The sequence below is a fragment of the Phyllobates terribilis genome, unplaced genomic scaffold (genome assembly GCF_046119375.1).
Source record: "Phyllobates terribilis strain yellow unplaced genomic scaffold, ASM4611937v1 Scaffold_437__1_contigs__length_1545540, whole genome shotgun sequence".
Lineage (NCBI taxonomy): Eukaryota > Metazoa > Chordata > Amphibia > Anura > Dendrobatidae > Phyllobates > Phyllobates terribilis.
In genome coordinates, this window is record NW_027363197.1 from 1,108,177 (window position 1) to 1,126,585 (window position 18,409).

General features: G+C 46.5%; 11 non-coding genes across 11 annotated transcripts; all 11 read right to left on the minus strand.

Annotated features, from left to right (window-relative positions):
* Positions 1-3,226: 3,226 nt before the first annotated feature.
* On the minus strand, positions 3,227-3,417 carry LOC141228956 (U2 spliceosomal RNA). Its single transcript, XR_012295749.1, has one exon. It is a non-coding gene; the product is annotated as a U2 spliceosomal RNA (small nuclear RNA).
* Positions 3,418-4,538: 1,121 nt separating this feature from the next.
* LOC141228307 (U2 spliceosomal RNA) lies at positions 4,539-4,729 on the minus strand. The gene has a single exon (XR_012295222.1). It is a non-coding gene; the product is annotated as a U2 spliceosomal RNA (small nuclear RNA).
* A 1,116-nt stretch (positions 4,730-5,845) lies between these two features.
* Positions 5,846-6,036, minus strand: LOC141228957 (U2 spliceosomal RNA). The gene has a single exon (XR_012295750.1). It is a non-coding gene; the product is annotated as a U2 spliceosomal RNA (small nuclear RNA).
* Positions 6,037-7,151: 1,115 nt separating this feature from the next.
* Positions 7,152-7,342, minus strand: LOC141228958 (U2 spliceosomal RNA). The gene has a single exon (XR_012295751.1). It is a non-coding gene; the product is annotated as a U2 spliceosomal RNA (small nuclear RNA).
* A 1,115-nt stretch (positions 7,343-8,457) lies between these two features.
* LOC141228221 (U2 spliceosomal RNA) lies at positions 8,458-8,648 on the minus strand. The gene has a single exon (XR_012295140.1). It is a non-coding gene; the product is annotated as a U2 spliceosomal RNA (small nuclear RNA).
* Positions 8,649-9,757: 1,109 nt separating this feature from the next.
* On the minus strand, positions 9,758-9,948 carry LOC141228959 (U2 spliceosomal RNA). The gene has a single exon (XR_012295752.1). It is a non-coding gene; the product is annotated as a U2 spliceosomal RNA (small nuclear RNA).
* A 1,112-nt stretch (positions 9,949-11,060) lies between these two features.
* On the minus strand, positions 11,061-11,251 carry LOC141228201 (U2 spliceosomal RNA). Its single transcript, XR_012295120.1, has one exon. It is a non-coding gene; the product is annotated as a U2 spliceosomal RNA (small nuclear RNA).
* A 1,115-nt stretch (positions 11,252-12,366) lies between these two features.
* Positions 12,367-12,557, minus strand: LOC141228233 (U2 spliceosomal RNA). The gene has a single exon (XR_012295152.1). It is a non-coding gene; the product is annotated as a U2 spliceosomal RNA (small nuclear RNA).
* Positions 12,558-13,672: 1,115 nt separating this feature from the next.
* LOC141228961 (U2 spliceosomal RNA) lies at positions 13,673-13,863 on the minus strand. Its single transcript, XR_012295754.1, has one exon. It is a non-coding gene; the product is annotated as a U2 spliceosomal RNA (small nuclear RNA).
* Positions 13,864-14,978: 1,115 nt separating this feature from the next.
* Positions 14,979-15,169, minus strand: LOC141228299 (U2 spliceosomal RNA). Its single transcript, XR_012295214.1, has one exon. It is a non-coding gene; the product is annotated as a U2 spliceosomal RNA (small nuclear RNA).
* Positions 15,170-16,284: 1,115 nt separating this feature from the next.
* Positions 16,285-16,481, minus strand: LOC141228350 (U2 spliceosomal RNA). The gene has a single exon (XR_012295265.1). It is a non-coding gene; the product is annotated as a U2 spliceosomal RNA (small nuclear RNA).
* Between the last annotated feature and the right edge of the window lie 1,928 nt (positions 16,482-18,409).

The window sequence follows — 18,409 nt, forward strand, 5'->3', positions numbered from 1 at the left end:
GCGATGAACCAGGTAGGTAATATTGCACATCTTCAAACAACTGATGTCTCTCTTCCTTCACCGGAGAAGCATAAATGTTCAAAAGTCTAAAGTCCACACCTTTAAAACTAATATTTAAGAAAAGAGCACGTCCAGAAGAAATGTCCACAAAAGAGTTGATTTTAAAGTCATGCGACCTAAACAGCACTCCAATGCCAGAGGAACGATTTTCATTATCTCCGGACCAGATAGAGGGCCCATGAGGCCAATCTTTTCTTAAATCTGCATAATTCATATCAAAGTCAATGTTACATTCTTGCAAACAAAAGACATCACAGTCCACTGTTGACAGGTAGGAAAACAAAGCAGCCCTTCTTGTAGAGCCCCTTATACTCCTCACATTGAGCGAGGCTACTTTAATTGATGAGGTCATGATAGGTTAGTTCAGGTCACACTACTGTCAGAATCAGACATAAAGCCCACCGATGTTAACGGGCTCTGCACTTCTGAGTCCGAAAAAGAAATGTTTATAGGGTCTGAAGGCCTTGGCTCCTCAGGAGGGGCAGCGGGAGCCATTGGCTTGTATTGCAGAAGACTTGGTTTTAATGGACACTTCTTGGAAGTCTCCCTGGCCACATTCTCATCAGACCTATCATCTGTTTTCCTTTTCCTACGAGTTTCCAGCTCCATTGCTTCTTCCTCCGAGCTAAATGTCCCGATTTCAGCAGAGGGACTCCCCTCCACCACCATATCACCCGGATCAGAATCAGCAGCCCAGTCCTTAGATGAAGCTTCCCTCCTCTCAGGACGGACAGGTTTCTCAGCTGGAGGTTTCTGCATAGACGTGGGCTTATGCGCAGCAGGAATAGGAGAACTGGCAGGTTTTCCCTGTGCAGCAGGCACTGAAGTGCTTGTGGACCCGCCTACAGGGGGTTGTGTTCGCACAGTAGATACAGGAGCACCGGTGGGACCCCCCTTAGCAGCAGGAGCAGGAGGGTTGGTTGGCTTCCTCTGTGCAGCAGGTGCAGACGTACCACCTGATGTACTAGCAGGCTTGGTCTGTGGAGCAGGTACTGGAGAGCTAGAAGACTGCCCCCGCGCTGTAGACGCACCCGCAGGAGCAGGAACAGCAGAGGGTTGCCTCTGCCCCCCGGGAGCAGATGGAGGCACACGGGCAGGTTGCTTTGCCAGCGTTTCAGCATAGGTTTCCGCCTTTTTCTTCAAAGGACACTCCCGGAAGGAGTGACCTGGGACCCGGCAGATGTTGCACACCATCTCATTGGTACAGTCCATTGTGGCATGTCCATGCTTGTAGCACTTCTTACAGATTGCCACCTCCTCCTTGCAGTTCTCATAAGTGTGACCGAAACACATGCATTTCCGGCAGAAGAGGGGCATGTCCGGGTAGAAGAGGCGCCCCCGCTCCCTACCGATCAGGAAACTTGACGGAGGATGACGCTGACCACCAATGCCATTTGGATCTTCACAAAATTTAACAAAAAATTTATGCTTTCCCGTCCAGAGGTTTTCCTCATTCATGACCTTGTGGGAATACCGCAGTTCTGGGAAATAGTTTTGAAGAAAGCAAATAATATTAACTAAGGGAACATGAGGGTTGCTCATCTGAACCACGAGCGGCTTCTCTCCACCGGAGTAAAGGATGACAAAGGTGAGTCCTTTAAGATCCTCATCTGAAAGGTGCAGGTGAATCTGGCGGAAGAGGTTCTGGCACGCATACTCCGACTCCAGAGTCAAAGTGAAGGAACCGGGGCGATCTTGAAGGGCCAGGATGTCTTCCCTCTTTACTCCTAGGATCTCCAGCAGCACTCTCCTCACGAAAAACTTCAAGGTCAACTTCTCCTTGGATGCATCGTCCACTTCGATCTTGAAAGAGTTCTTGATGCGAAGGTCACCAGCTCTGGCATAGCGCACTGCGGCCGCTACTGCTGATGCCATCTTCAAAAGGTAGATAGGGTCGATCGCCTTCTTGGTTTCTTTGCGTATCTGCCCCCTAAAGCAGCATGAGGCTTAAGACGGCTTTTACACCGCCGATGCCTCAAGGCCAAGGGCACGATTGGCTTAGAATCCTTCTGGCAAGATGTGGTATCTTAGCCAAAAGGCCGAGAAGCGATAACCAGAATTGGTTTCAAACTACGGAGCCACCCAAGGATCCTGAAAAGTCCATTTGTGGAGATGAGCTCCTGGACTCCCGTTAAGAAGACATGTTGTCAACCTCTAGATCCCTTACATGCCTGCACTTTTCGGCTTGCTGCTGCTGCAATCCACGCGTTTTAGATCTGCATAACTCCACCTCTTTAAACACAGCACCTTCACCCCCTGCTGTTCCCACCCGCCTCAACACCGTTGGAAGGGAGGAGAACCAATTAAGGCGGGGGGTGGGGTGGAACGAGCAGCTGTCTACCCTTAGCAGGAGGGCTCCTGATTACATACCTCTCCTGCTGCTGCTGCTGCTGGCTGTCCAGCAGCAGACTGAAGGTGGCTGCTGCTGTGCACAGGTATATAAAGGCTCAGAGCCTATTATGACACGCGCAGCCAGCGTTCCATTGCCACATTCCATCTACTGCAGGCAGGATACCTGGCTGGCTGAATGTCGCTGAGAAGCTCACAGAGACCGCCATAAGCAACAGTTTAACAGAATGCCACAGACTAATCAACCAAACTTTTTGGGTTGGGTTCTCTTTTATAGTCTGCAGGCATTAAATGAAAGAAGTCAGTGTTCCAGCAGAAGGAGACAACGTTTCAGAAAAGGCATTGTAGCAAACCAAAAAAGAAATTTTAAGCGCAGCAGAGTAACCAGCGCACATACCTGTTAGCTCAGGTGAGATTAAAAGGCTGCTGTTGATAACAAGGGCATTTGCTAAATAGATGGTGTGTGTGCAACAATATACTGAAAGGTCAATTATATTGTGCAGCTTATCTCACCACCTGTAGTTATTTAGGTGAAAGCTCCAAAATGCTTGCCTAATATGTCTGTTTATCCAAAAGGAAGTAAAAAGGGAGAGCTAGAAAGATAGCATTGCATCACATTACATGGCAATGCAATGCACAGTTGCTGAAGTTGAACCAAAATGAGCTTGTAATCTGGCTTCTGCAACTTTGAACATGAAAAATCCAATGAGGAGAAGAAAAGCAAAGCCAAAGAGTCCATCCCAAAATCCGACAAACAAGCAAAATGAACAAAAAACATTGAATTCAATTCTTTCTGATTTTAGAAACTGCATTAAAGAAGGGGTGCACCGGTCCTGGAGATACTGCAATACCAGGTCAATGCGTGGAGTGGACAGAGCAAGCTCTTTTTCCATCTCCCTGTTCTAAAAATCCATTTAATATATGGTCCCCAGATAGGGGACGTATCAGATATTAAACTGATAAGAACAGATACTACACTTGATCTTAGCCAAAAGGCCGAGAAGCGATAACCAGAATTGGTTTCAAACTACGGAGCCACCCAAGGATCCTGAAAAGTCCATTTGTGGAGATGAGCTCCTGGACTCCCGTTAAGAAGACATGTTGTCAACCTCTAGATCCCTTACATGCCTGCACTTTTCGGCTTGCTGCTGCTGCAATCCACGCGTTTTAGATCTGCATAACTCCACCTCTTTAAACACAGCACCTTCACCCCCTGCTGTTCCCACCCGCCTCAACACCGTTGGAAGGGAGGAGAACCAATTAAGGCGGGGGGTGGGGTGGAACGAGCAGCTGTCTACCCTTAGCAGGAGGGCTCCTGATTACATACCTCTCCTGCTGCTGCTGCTGCTGCTGCTGGCTGTCCAGCAGCAGACTGAAGGTGGCTGCTGCTGTGCACAGGTATATAAAGGCTCAGAGCCTATTATGACACGCGCAGCCAGCGTTCCATTGCCACATTCCATCTACTGCAGGCAGGATACCTGGCTGGCTGAATGTCGCTGAGATGCTCACAGAGACCGCCATAAGCAACAGTTTAACAGAATGCCACAGACTAATCAACCAAACTTTTTGGGTTGGGTTCTCTTTTATAGTCTGCAGGCATTAAATGAAAGAAGTCAGTGTTCCAGCAGAAGGAGACAACGTTTCAGAAAAGGCATTGTAGCAAACCAAAAAAGAAATTTTAAGCGCAGCAGAGTAACCAGCGCACATACCTGTTAGCTCAGGTGAGTTTAAAAGGCTGCTGTTGATAACAAGGGCATTTGCTAAATAGATGGTGTGTGTGCAACAATATACTGAAAGGTCAATTATATTGTGCAGCTTATCTCACCACCTGTAGTCATTTAGGTGAAAGCTCCAAAATGCTTGCCTAATATGTCTGTTTATCCAAAAGGAAGTAAAAAGGGAGAGCTAGAAAGATAGCATTGCATCACATTACATGGCAATGCAATGCACAGTTGCTGAAGTTGAACCAAAATGAGCTTGTAATCTGGCTTCTGCAACTTTGAACATGAAAAATCCAATGAGGAGAAGAAAAGCAAAGCCAAAGAGTCCATCCCAAAATCCGACAAACAAGCAAAATGAACAAAAAACATTGAATTCAATTCTTTCTGATTTTAGAAACTGCATTAAAGAAGGGGTGCACCGGTCCTGGAGATACTGCAATACCAGGTCAATGCGTGGAGTGGACAGAGCAAGTTCTTTTTCCATCTCCCTGTTCTAAAAATCCATTTAATATATGGTCCCCAGATAGGGGACGTATCAGATATTAAACTGATAAGAACAGATACTACACTTGATCTTAGCCAAAAGGCCGAGAAGCGATAACCAGAATTGGTTTCAAACTACGGAGCCACCCAAGGATCCTGAAAAGTCCATTTGTGGAGATGAGCTCCTGGACTCCCGTTAAGAAGACATGTTGTCAACCTCTAGATCCCTTACATGCCTGCACTTTTCGGCTTGCTGCTGCTGCAATCCACGCGTTTTAGATCTGCATAACTCCACCTCTTTAAACACAGCACCTTCACCCCCTGCTGTTCCCACCCGCCTCAACACCGTTGGAAGGGAGGAGAACCAATTAAGGCGGGGGGGTGGGGTGGAACGAGCAGCTGTCTACCCTTAGCAGGAGGGCTCCTGATTACATACCTCTCCTGCTGCTGCTGCTGCTGGCTGTCCAGCAGCAGACTGAAGGTGGCTGCTGCTGTGCACAGGTATATAAAGGCTCAGAGCCTATTATGACACGCGCAGCCAGCGTTCCATTGCCACATTCCATCTACTGCAGGCAGGATACCTGGCTGGCTGAATGTCGCTGAGAAGCTCACAGAGACCGCCATAAGCAACAGTTTAACAGAATGCCACAGACTAATCAACCAAACTTTTTGGGTTGGGTTCTCTTTTATAGTCTGCAGGCATTAAATGAAAGAAGTCAGTGTTCCAGCAGAAGGAGACAACGTTTCAGAAAAGGCATTGTAGCAAACCAAAAAAGAAATTTTAAGCGCAGCAGAGTAACCAGCGCACATACCTGTTAGCTCAGGTGAGTTTAAAAGGCTGCTGTTGATAACAAGGGCATTTGCTAAATAGATGGTGTGTGTGCAACAATATACTGAAAGGTCAATTTTATTGTGCAGCTTATCTCACCACCTGTAGTTATTTAGGTGAAAGCTCCAAAATGCTTGCCTAATATGTCTGTTTATCCAAAAGGAAGTAAAAAGGGAGAGCTAGAAAGATAGCATTGCATCACATTACATGGCAATGCAATACACAGTTGCTGAAGTTGAACCAAAATGAGCTTGTAATCTGGCTTCTGCAACTTTGAACATGAAAAATCCAATGAGGAGAAGAAAAGCAAAGCCAAAGAGTCCATCCCAAAATCCGACAAACAAGCAAAATGAACAAAAAACATTGAATTCAATTCTTTCTGATTTTAGAAACTGCATTAAAGAAGGGGTGCACCGGTCCTGGAGATACTGCAATACCAGGTCAATGCGTGGAGTGGACAGAGCAAGCTCTTTTTCCATCTCCCTGTTCTAAAAATCCATTTAATATATGGTCCCCAGATAGGGGACGTATCAGATATTAAACTGATAAGAACAGATACTACACTTGATCTTAGCCAAAAGGCCGAGAAGCGATAACCAGAATTGGTTTCAAACTACGGAGCCACCCAAGGATCCTGAAAAGTCCATTTGTGGAGATGAGCTCCTGGACTCCCGTTAAGAAGACATGTTGTCAACCTCTAGATCCCTTACATGCCTGCACTTTTCGGCTTGCTGCTGCTGCAATCCACGCGTTTTAGATCTGCATAACTCCACCTCTTTAAACACAGCACCTTCACCCCCTGCTGTTCCCACCCGCCTCAACACCGTTGGAAGGGAGGAGAACCAATTAAGGCGGGGGGTGGGGTGGAACGAGCAGCTGTCTACCCTTAGCAGGAGGGCTCCTGATTACATACCTCTCCTGCTGCTGCTGCTGCTGGCTGTCCAGCAGCAGACTGAAGGTGGCTGCTGCTGTGCACAGGTATATAAAGGCTCAGAGCCTATTATGACACGCGCAGCCAGCGTTCCATTGCCACATTCCATCTACTGCAGGCAGGATACCTGGCTGGCTGAATGTCGCTGAGAAGCTCACAGAGACCGCCATAAGCAACAGTTTAACAGAATGCCACAGACTAATCAACCAAACTTTTTGGGTTGGGTTCTCTTTTATAGTCTGCAGGCATTAAATGAAAGAAGTCAGTGTTCCAGCAGAAGGAGACAACGTTTCAGAAAAGGCATTGTAGCAAACCAAAAAAGAAATTTTAAGCGCAGCAGAGTAACCAGCGCACATACCTGTTAGCTCAGGTGAGTTTAAAAGGCTGCTGTTGATAACAAGGGCATTTGCTAAATAGATGGTGTGTGTGCAACAATATACTGAAAGGTCAATTATATTGTGCAGCTTATCTCACCACCTGTAGTTATTTAGGTAAAAGCTCCAAAATGCTTGCCTAATATGTCTGTTTATCCAAAAGGAAGTAAAAAGGGAGAGCTAGAAAGATAGCATTGCATCACATTACATGGCAATGCAATGCACAGTTGCTGAAGTTGAACCAAAATGAGCTTGTAATCTGGCTTCTGCAACTTTGAACATGAAAAATCCAATGAGGAGAAGAAAAGCAAAGCCAAAGAGTCCATCCCAAAATCCGACAAACAAGCAAAATGAACAAAAAACATTGAATTCAATTCTTTCTGATTTTAGAAACTGCATTAAAGAAGGGGTGCACCGGTCCTGGAGATACTGCAATACCAGGTCAATGCGTGGAGTGGACAGAGCAAGCTCTTTTTCCATCTCCCTGTTCTAAAAATCCATTTAATATATGGTCCCCAGATAGGGGACGTATCAGATATTAAACTGATAAGAACAGATACTACACTTGATCTTAGCCAAAAGGCCGAGAAGCGATAACCAGAATTGGTTTCAAACTACGGAGCCACCCAAGGATCCTGAAAAGTCCATTTGTGGAGATGAGCTCCTGGACTCCCGTTAAGAAGACATGTTGTCAACCTCTAGATCCCTTACATGCCTGCACTTTTCGGCTTGCTGCTGCTGCAATCCACGCGTTTTAGATCTGCATAACTCCACCTCTTTAAACACAGCACCTTCACCCCCTGCTGTTCCCACCCGCCTCAACACCGTTGGAAGGGAGGAGAACCAATTAAGGCGGGGGGTGGGGTGGAACGAGCAGCTGTCTACCCTTAGCAGGAGGGCTCCTGATTACATACCTCTCCTGCTGCTGCTGCTGCTGGCTGTCCAGCAGCAGACTGAAGGTGGCTGCTGCTGTGCACAGGTATATAAAGGCTCAGAGCCTATTATGACACGCGCAGCCAGCGTTCCATTGCCACATTCCATCTACTGCAGGCAGGATACCTGGCTGGCTGAATGTCGCTGAGAAGCTCACAGAGACCGCCATAAGCAACAGTTTAACAGAATGCCACAGACTAATCAACCAAACTTTTTGGGTTGGGTTCTCTTTTATAGTCTGCAGGCATTAAATGAAAGAAGTCAGTGTTCCAGCAGAAGGAGACAACGTTTCAGAAAAGGCATTGTAGCAAACCAAAAAAGAAATTTTAAGCGCAGCAGAGTAACCAGCGCACATACCTGTTAGCTCAGGTGAGTTTAAAAGGCTGCTGTTGATAACAAGGGCATTTGCTAAATAGATGGTGTGTGTGCAACAATATACTGAAAGGTCAATTATATTGTGCAGCTTATCTCACCACCTGTAGTTATTTAGGTGAAAGCTCCAAAATGCTTGCCTACTATGTCCGTTTATCCAAAAGGAAGTAAAAAGGGAGAGCTAGAAAGATAGCATTGCATCACATTACATGGCAATGCAATGCACAGTTGCTGAAGTTGAACCAAAATGAGCTTGTAATCTGGCTTCTGCAACTTTGAACATGAAAAATCCAATGAGGAGAAGAAAAGCAAAGCCAAAGAGTCCATCCCAAAATCCGACAAACAAGCAAAATGAACAAAAAACATTGAATTCAATTCTTTCTGATTTTAGAAACTGCATTAAAGAAGGGGTGCACCGGTCCTGGAGATGCTGCAATACCAGGTCAATGCGTGGAGTGGACAGAGCAAGCTCTTTTTCCATCTCCCTGTTCTAAAAATCCATTTAATATATGGTCCCCAGATAGGGGACGTATCAGATATTAAACTGATAAGAACAGATACTACACTTGATCTTAGCCAAAAGGCCGAGAAGCGATAACCAGAATTGGTTTCAAACTACGGAGCCACCCAAGGATCCTGAAAAGTCCATTTGTGGAGATGAGCTCCTGGACTCCCGTTAAGAAGACATGTTGTCAACCTCTAGATCCCTTACATGCCTGCACTTTTCGGCTTGCTGCTGCTGCAATCCACGCGTTTTAGATCTGCATAACTCCACCTCTTTAAACACAGCACCTTCACCCCCTGCTGTTCCCACCCGCCTCAACACCGTTGGAAGGGAGGAGAACCAATTAAGGCGGGGGGTGGGGTGGAACGAGCAGCTGTCTACCCTTAGCAGGAGGGCTCCTGATTACATACCTCTCCTGCTGCTGCTGGCTGTCCAGCAGCAGACTGAAGGTGGCTGCTGCTGTGCACAGGTATATAAAGGCTCAGAGCCTATTATGACACGCGCAGCCAGCGTTCCATTGCCACATTCCATCTACTGCAGGCAGGATACCTGGCTGGCTGAATGTCGCTGAGAAGCTCACAGAGACCGCCATAAGCAACAGTTTAACAGAATGCCACAGACTAATCAACCAAACTTTTTGGGTTGGGTTCTCTTTTATAGTCTGCAGGCATTAAATGAAAGAAGTCAGTGTTCCAGCAGAAGGAGACAACGTTTCAGAAAAGGCATTGTAGCAAACCAAAAAAGAAATTTTAAGCGCAGCAGAGTAACCAGCGCACATACCTGTTAGCTCAGGTGAGTTTAAAAGGCTGCTGTTGATAACAAGGGCATTTGCTAAATAGATGGTGTGTGTGCAACAATATACTGAAAGGTCAATTATATTGTGCAGCTTATCTCACCACCTGTAGTTATTTAGGTGAAAGCTCCAAAATGCTTGCCTAATATGTCTGTTTATCCAAAAGGAAGTAAAAAGGGAGAGCTAGAAAGATAGCATTGCATCACATTACATGGCAATGCAATGCACAGTTGCTGAAGTTGAACCAAAATGAGCTTGTAATCTGGCTTCTGCAACTTTGAACATGAAAAATCCAATGAGGAGAAGAAAAGCAAAGCCAAAGAGTCCATCCCAAAATCCGACAAACAAGCAAAATGAACAAAAAACATTGAATTCAATTCTTTCTGATTTTAGAAACTGCATTAAAGAAGGGGTGCACCGGTCCTGGAGATACTGCAATACCAGGTCAATGCGTGGAGTGGACAGAGCAAGCTCTTTTTCCATCTCCCTGTTCTAAAAATCCATTTAATATATGGTCCCCAGATAGGGGACGTATCAGATATTAAACTGATAAGAACAGATACTACACTTGATCTTAGCCAAAAGGCCGAGAAGCGATAACCAGAATTGGTTTCAAACTACGGAGCCACCCAAGGATCCTGAAAAGTCCATTTGTGGAGATGAGCTCCTGGACTCCCGTTAAGAAGACATGTTGTCAACCTCTAGATCCCTTACATGCCTGCACTTTTCGGCTTGCTGCTGCTGCAATCCACGCGTTTTAGATCTGCATAACTCCACCTCTTTAAACACAGCACCTTCACCCCCTGCTGTTCCCACCCGCCTCAACACCGTTGGAAGGGAGGAGAACCAATTAAGGCGGGGGGTGGGGTGGAACGAGCAGCTGTCTACCCTTAACAGGAGGGCTCCTGATTACATACCTCTCCTGCTGCTGCTGCTGCTGGCTGTCCAGCAGCAGACTGAAGGTGGCTGCTGCTGTGCACAGGTATATAAAGGCTCAGAGCCTATTATGACACGCGCAGCCAGCGTTCCATTGCCACATTCCATCTACTGCAGGCAGGATACCTGGCTGGCTGAATGTCGCTGAGAAGCTCACAGAGACCGCCATAAGCAACAGTTTAACAGAATGCCACAGACTAATCAACCAAACTTTTTGGGTTGGGTTCTCTTTTATAGTCTGCAAGCATTAAATGAAAGAAGTCAGTGTTCCAGCAGAAGGAGACAACGTTTCAGAAAAGGCATTGTAGCAAACCAAAAAAGAAATTTTAAGCGCAGCAGAGTAACCAGCGCACATACCTGTTAGCTCAGGTGAGATTAAAAGGCTGCTGTTGATAACAAGGGCATTTGCTAAATAGATGGTGTGTGTGCAACAATATACTGAAAGGTCAATTATATTGTGCAGCTTATCTCACCACCTGTAGTTATTTAGGTGAAAGCTCCAAAATGCTTGCCTAATATGTCTGTTTATCCAAAAGGAAGTAAAAAGGGAGAGCTAGAAAGATAGCATTGCATCACATTACATGGCAATGCAATGCACAGTTGCTGAAGTTGAACCAAAATGAGCTTGTAATCTGGCTTCTGCAACTTTGAACATGAAAAATCCAATGAGAAGAAAAGCAAAGCCAAAGAGTCCATCCCAAAATCCGACAAACAAGCAAAATGAACAAAAAACATTGAATTCAATTCTTTCTGATTTTAGAAACTGCATTAAAGAAGGGGTGCACCGGTCCTGGAGATACTGCAATACCAGGTCAATGCGTGGAGTGGACAGAGCAAGCTCTTTTTCCATCTCCCTGTTCTAAAAATCCATTTAATATATGGTCCCCAGATAGGGGACTTATCAGATATTAAACTGATAAGAACAGATACTACACTTGATCTTAGCCAAAAGGCCGAGAAGCGATAACCAGAATTGGTTTCAAACTACGGAGCCACCCAAGGATCCTGAAAAGTCCATTTGTGGAGATGAGCTCCTGGACTCCCGTTAAGAAGACATGTTGTCAACCTCTAGATCCCTTACATGCCTGCACTTTTCGGCTTGCTGCTGCTGCAATCCACGCGTTTTAGATCTGCATAACTCCACCTCTTTAAACACAGCACCTTCACCCCCTGCTGTTCCCACCCGCCTCAACACCGTTGGAAGGGAGGAGAACCAATTAAGGCGGGGGGTGGGGTGGAACGAGCAGCTGTCTACCCTTAGCAGGAGGGCTCCTGATTACATACCTCTCCTGCTGCTGCTGCTGCTGGCTGTCCAGCAGCAGACTGAAGGTGGCTGCTGCTGTGCACAGGTATATAAAGGCTCAGAGCCTATTATGACACGCGCAGCCAGCGTTCCATTGCCACATTCCATCTACTGCAGGCAGGATACCTGGCTGGCTGAATGTCGCTGAGAAGCTCACAGAGACCGCCATAAGCAACAGTTTAACAGAATGCCACAGACTAATCAACCAAACTTTTTGGGTTGGGTTCTCTTTTATAGTCTGCAGGCATTAAATGAAAGAAGTCAGTGTTCCAGCAGAAGGAGACAACGTTTCAGAAAAGGCATTGTAGCAAACCAAAAAAGAAATTTTAAGCGCAGCAGAGTAACCAGCGCACATACCTGTTAGCTCAGGTGAGTTTAAAAGGCTGCTGTTGATAACAAGGGCATTTGCTAAATAGATGGTGTGTGTGCAACAATATACTGAAAGGTCAATTATATTGTGCAGCTTATCTCACCACCTGTAGTTATTTAGGTGAAAGCTCCAAAATGCTTGCCTAATATGTCTGTTTATCCAAAAGGAAGTAAAAAGGGAGAGCTAGAAAGATAGCATTGCATCACATTACATGGCAATGCAATGCACAGTTGCTGAAGTTGAACCAAAATGAGCTTGTAATCTGGCTTCTGCAACTTTGAACATGAAAAATCCAATGAGGAGAAGAAAAGCAAAGCCAAAGAGTCCATCCCAAAATCCGACAAACAAGCAAAATGAACAAAAAACATTGAATTTAATACTTTCTGATTTTAGAAACTGCATTAAAGAAGGGGTGCACCGGTCCTGGAGATACTGCAATACCAGGTCAATGCGTGGAGTGGACAGAGCAAGCTCTTTTTCCATCTCCCTGTTCTAAAAATCCATTTAATATATGGTCCCCAGATAGGGGATGTATCAGATATTAAACTGATAAGAACAGATACTACACTTGATCTTAGCCAAAAGGCCGAGAAGCGATAACCAGAATTGGTTTCAAACTACGGAGCCACCCAAGGATCCTGAAAAGTCCATTTGTGGAGATGAGCTCCTGGACTCCCGTTAAGAAGACATGTTGTCAACCTCTAGATCCCTTACATGCCTGCACTTTTCGGCTTGCTGCTGCTGCAATCCACGCGTTTTAGATCTGCATAACTCCACCTCTTTAAACACAGCACCTTCACCCCCTGCTGTTCCCACCCGCCTCAACACCGTTGGAAGGGAGGAGAACCAATTAAGGCGGGGGGTGGGGTGGAACGAGCAGCTGTCTACCCTTAGCAGGAGGGCTCCTGATTACATACCTCTCCTGCTGCTGCTGCTGCTGGCTGTCCAGCAGCAGACTGAAGGTGGCTGCTGCTGTGCACAGGTATATAAAGGCTCAGAGCCTATTATGACACGCGCAGCCAGCGTTCCATTGCCACATTCCATCTACTGCAGGCAGGATACCTGGTTGGCTGAATGTCGCTGAGAAGCTCACAGAGACCGCCATAAGCAACAGTTTAACAGAATGCCACAGACTAATCAACCAAACTTTTTGGGTTGGGTTCTCTTTTATAGTCTGCAGGCATTAAATGAAAGAAGTCAGTGTTCCAGCAGAAGGAGACAACGTTTCAGAAAAGGCATTGTAGCAAACCAAAAAAGAAATTTTAAGCGCAGCAGAGTAACCAGCGCACATACCTGTTAGCTCAGGTGAGTTTAAAAGGCTGCTGTTGATAACAAGGGCATTTGCTAAATAGATGGTGTGTGTGCAACAATATACTGAAAGGTCAATTATATTGTGCAGCTTATCTCACCACCTGTAGTTATTTAGGTGAAAGCTCCAAAATGCTTGCCTAATATGTCTGTTTATCCAAAAGGAAGTAAAAAGGGAGAGCTAGAAAGATAGCATTGCATCACATTACATGGCAATGCAATGCACAGTTGCTGAAGTTGAACCAAAATGAGCTTGTAATCTGGCTTCTGCAACTTTGAACATGAAAAATCCAATGAGGAGAAGAAAAGCAAAGCCAAAGAGTCCATCCCAAAATCCGACAAACAAGCAAAATGAACAAAAAACATTGAATTCAATTCTTTCTGATTTTAGAAACTGCATTAAAGAAGGGGTGCACCGGTCCTGGAGATACTGCAATACCAGGTCAATGCGTGGAGTGGACAGAGCAAGCTCTTTTTCCATCTCCCTGTTCTAAAAATCCATTTAATATATGGTCCCCAGATAGGGGACGTATCAGATATTAAACTGATAAGAACAGATACTACACTTGATCTTAGCCAAAAGGCCGAGAAGCGATAACCAGAATTGGTTTCAAACTACGGAGCCACCCAAGGATCCTGAAAAGTCCATTTGTGGAGATGAGCTCCTGGACTCCCGTTAAGAAGACATGTTGTCAACCTCTAGATCCCTTACATGCCTGCACTTTTCGGCTTGCTGCTGCTGCAATCCACGCGTTTTAGATCTGCATAACTCCACCTCTTTAAACACAGCACCTTCACCCCCTGCTGTTCCCACCCGCCTCAACACCGTTGGAAGGGAGGAGAACCAATTAAGGCGGGGGGTGGGGTGGAACGAGCAGCTGTCTACCCTTAGCAGGAGGGCTCCTGATTACATACCTCTCCTGCTGCTGCTGCTGCTGGCTGTCCAGCAGCAGACTGAAGGTGGCTGCTGCTGTGCACAGGTATATAAAGGCTCAGAGCCTATTATGACACGCGCAGCCAGCGTTCCATTGCCACATTCCATCTACTGCAGGCAGGATACCTGGCTGGCTGAATGTCGCTGAGAAGCTCACAGAGACCGCCATAAGCAACAGTTTAACAGAATGCCACAGACTAATCAACCAAACTTTTTGGGTTGGGTTCTCTTTTATAGTCTGCAGGCATTAAATGAAAGAAGTCAGTGTTCCAGCAGAAGGAGACAACGTTTCAGAAAAGGCATTGTAGCAAACCAAAAAAGAAATTTTAAGCGCAGCAGAGTAACCAGCGCACATACCTGTTAGCTCAGGTGAGTTTAAAAGGCTGCTGTTGATAACAAGGGCATTTGCTAAATAGATGGTGTGTGTGCAACAATATACTGAAAGGTCAATTATATTGTGCAGCTTATCTCACCACCTGTAGTTATTTAGGTGAAAGCTCCAAAATGCTTGCCTAATATGTCTGTTTATCCAAAAGGAAGTAAAAAGGGAGAGCTAGAAAGATAGCATTGCATCACATTACATGGCAATGCAATGCACAGTTGCTGAAGTTGAACCAAAATGAGCTTGTAATCTGGCTTCTGCAACTTTGAACATGAAAAATCCAATGAGGAGAAGAAAAGCAAAGCCAAAGAGTCCATCCCAAAATCCGACAAACAAGCAAAATGAACAAAAAACATTGAATTCAATTCTTTCTGATTTTAGAAACTGCATTAAAGAAGGGGTGCACCGGTCCTGGAGATACTGCAATACCAGGTCAATGCGTGGAGTGGACAGAGCAAGCTCTTTTTCCATCTCTCTGTTCTAAAAATCCATTTAATATATGGTCCCCAGATAGGGGACGTATCAGATATTAAACTGATAAGAACAGATACTACACTTGATCTTAGCCAAAAGGCCGAGAAGCGATAACCAGAATTGGTTTCAAACTACGGAGCCACCCAAGGATCCTGAAAAGTCCATTTGTGGAGATGAGCTCCTGGACTCCCGTTAAGAAGACATGTTGTCAACCTCTAGATCCCTTACATGCCTGCACTTTTCGGCTTGCTGCTGCTGCAATCCACGCGTTTTAGATCTGCATAACTCCACCTCTTTAAACACAGCACCTTCACCCCCTGCTGTTCCCACCCGCCTCAACACCGTTGGAAGGGAGGAGAACCAATTAAGGCGGGGGGTGGGGTGGAACGAGCAGCTGTCTACCCTTAGCAGGAGGGCTCCTGATTACATACCTCTCCTGCTGCTGCTGCTGCTGGCTGTCCAGCAGCAGACTGAAGGTGGCTGCTGCTGTGCACAGGTATATAAAGGCTCAGAGCCTATTATGACACGCGCAGCCAGCGTTCCATTGCCACATTCCATCTACTGCAGGCAGGATACCTGGCTGGCTGAATGTCGCTGAGAAGCTGACAGAGACCGCCATAAGCAACAGTTTAACAGAATGCCACAGACTAATCAACCAAACTTTTTGGGTTGGGTTCTCTTTTATAGTCTGCAGGCATTAAATGAAAGAAGTCAGTGTTCCAGCAGAAGGAGACAACGTTTCAGAAAAGGCATTGTAGCAAACCAAAAAAGAAATTTTAAGCGCAGCAGAGTAACCAGCGCACATACCTGTTAGCTCAGGTGAGTTTAAAAGGCTGCTGTTGATAACAAGGGCATTTGCTAAATAGATGGTGTGTGTGCAACAATATACTGAAAGGTCAATTATATTGTGCAGCTTATCTCACCACCTGTAGTTATTTAGGTGAAAGCTCCAAAATGCTTGCCTAATATGTCTGTTTATCCAAAAGGAAGTAAAAAGGGAGAGCTAGAAAGATAGCATTGCATCACATTACATGGCAATGCAATGCACAGTTGCTGAAGTTGAACCAAAATGAGCTTGTAATCTGGCTTCTGCAACTTTGAACATGAAAAATCCAATGAGGAGAAGAAAAGCAAAGCCAAAGAGTCCATCCCAAAATCCGACAAACAAGCAAAATGAACAAAAAACATTGAATTCAATTCTTTCTGATTTTAGAAACTGCATTAAAGAAGGGGTGCACCGGTCCTGGAGATACTGCAATACCAGGTCAATGCATGGAGTGGACAGAGCAAGCTCTTTTTCCATCTCCCTGTTCTAAAAATCCATTTAATATATGGTCCCCAGATAGGGGACGTATCAGATATTAAACTGATAAGAACAGATTTTTTTTTTGATTGAATATATCTTTTATTAGCACAAAAAATAAGTTAACAGACAGTGTACAGTGCCGCAGCCCAGTACACACAGAATTCTACATCATATTTACATAGCATGAGGATACGACGCACTAACTAGACACATCACACCCCTATGCTACACAAAACACTCAATCTGAAAGAAAAAGTATGTCAATCAATACAGTACGACGAACCGTGATAAGGGATGGAGATTGGGAAAAAGGGGATGGGGAGGGGAAAATCACAGGCCCGAAGCTTTATTGAAAGACAAGACACATAAGAGGAGAGGGGGAGGAGGGGTTTAGTCCTCATCCTCGTCCTCCGGACCGTCCATGATGGAATAGTCTCTGAGCAGGCTGTGGATCAGCCTGCGGCAGTCCTGGATGGACATCCTCTCCCTCCTCAAGATGAGCCGGTTCCTGGCGACCCAAACGGCATCCTTGAAGCAGTTCATAAGGCGCCAAGCCTCCTGGATGGCTCCGACGGTATGAACCCCAGGGAAGAGTCCGTAAAGCACAGAATGGTGCGATAGGCTCGCCCTGGGGACAGAGTTCCTCAGGTCGTCCTCAAGTGCAGTCAATAGGCGCTGTGCAAATCCGCAGTCCCAAAAAGTGTGCAAAGATGTTTCCTCCATGAAGGGGCACCTTGGGCAGTACCGGGTCTTGCACAGGTTCCGGGCATGCATGAATGACCGGACGGGCAGTCCGCCCTGAATCGCCATCCACGTCAAGTCCTTGTGCCCGTTGGTCAGCCTGTCAGACGACACATTTGTCCACACAGTCTCCAGCGTGTCCTGGTGAAGTCCTGTGATGTTCTCCACGTCATCCTTGGCTCTGATTAGCTTGTGGATAGTTTTGGGCTTCCACAAGTCGGGCTTGAGTCCCTCCAGTTGATGCTCCCCCACAAATCGAACGACGTCTCCATAGAACCATGGCGTCGTCCAGTTGTAGGGGAAGGAGCTGTCCCACTTGTCCCAGCCGAGTCGCCTCCAAAGAGGAAGCAGGAAGAAGCGAGACATGGACCTGCCCGCGGAGCCATTCTTGACTTGCAAAGTCCGGCGGACACAATCACACACAAAAGAGGATCGCAGGAGGGTGGGGATATCTGGAACGCCCTTCCCACCCTTGCGAGGCTCCTTGTACATGACGGCCCGCCTGACTCTGTCCATCTTGGATCCCCAGACAAAGTGAAACACTGTCCTGGTAATGGCCCTGCACACAGTGACGTGTGGGGGCCAGGCCTGCGCCGTGTACTGCAAGACGGGCAGGACCTCATTACGCAGGACGAGTGCCTTACCCTCACAAGTGAGGTGTCTGAGGCTCCAGAGTCCGATCCGTTGCTTCACCTTGGCCAAGCGTTCTTGCCAGGACTTGAGGGCCGCTCCTTCCTTCCCGAACCAGACTCCCAGCACCTTGAGGAAATCCGGTTGAATGTTGAAGGGGAAGGGGGCGGAGGAGGCCGGCTGCCAATCCCCGAAGAGCATGGCTTCCGACTTCCTGCAGTTGACTTTGGCCCCTGAAGCCCGGCCGAACCTCTCACACGTCTGGACGAGGGCGTCGACTGAACCACGATCAGCGCAGAAGACGGTGACGTCGTCCATGTAGAGCGAGCACTTGACCTCGTGTCGTCCCGGACCCGGTGCGGTGATCCCTCTGATCTCTCCATTCTGCCGGATAGCCTCTGCGAAGAGTTCTATAACACAAACAAAAAGAAGAGGTGATAGAGGGCAGCCTTGTCTGACCCCAGAGAGGACAGGGAAGGGGTCAGTCTTCCAGCCGTTCACCAACACCGAGCTGTGGATATCAAAATACATCAGACGGACATACGAACAAAACATGTTACCCAAACCTAACCGGTGCAGAGCTCGGCCCATGAACTCGTGGGAAACCCGGTCAAAGGCCTTCTCCTGATCCAAGGAGACCAGGGCCGCGTGTGCGCGGCGGACCTTGATGTACTC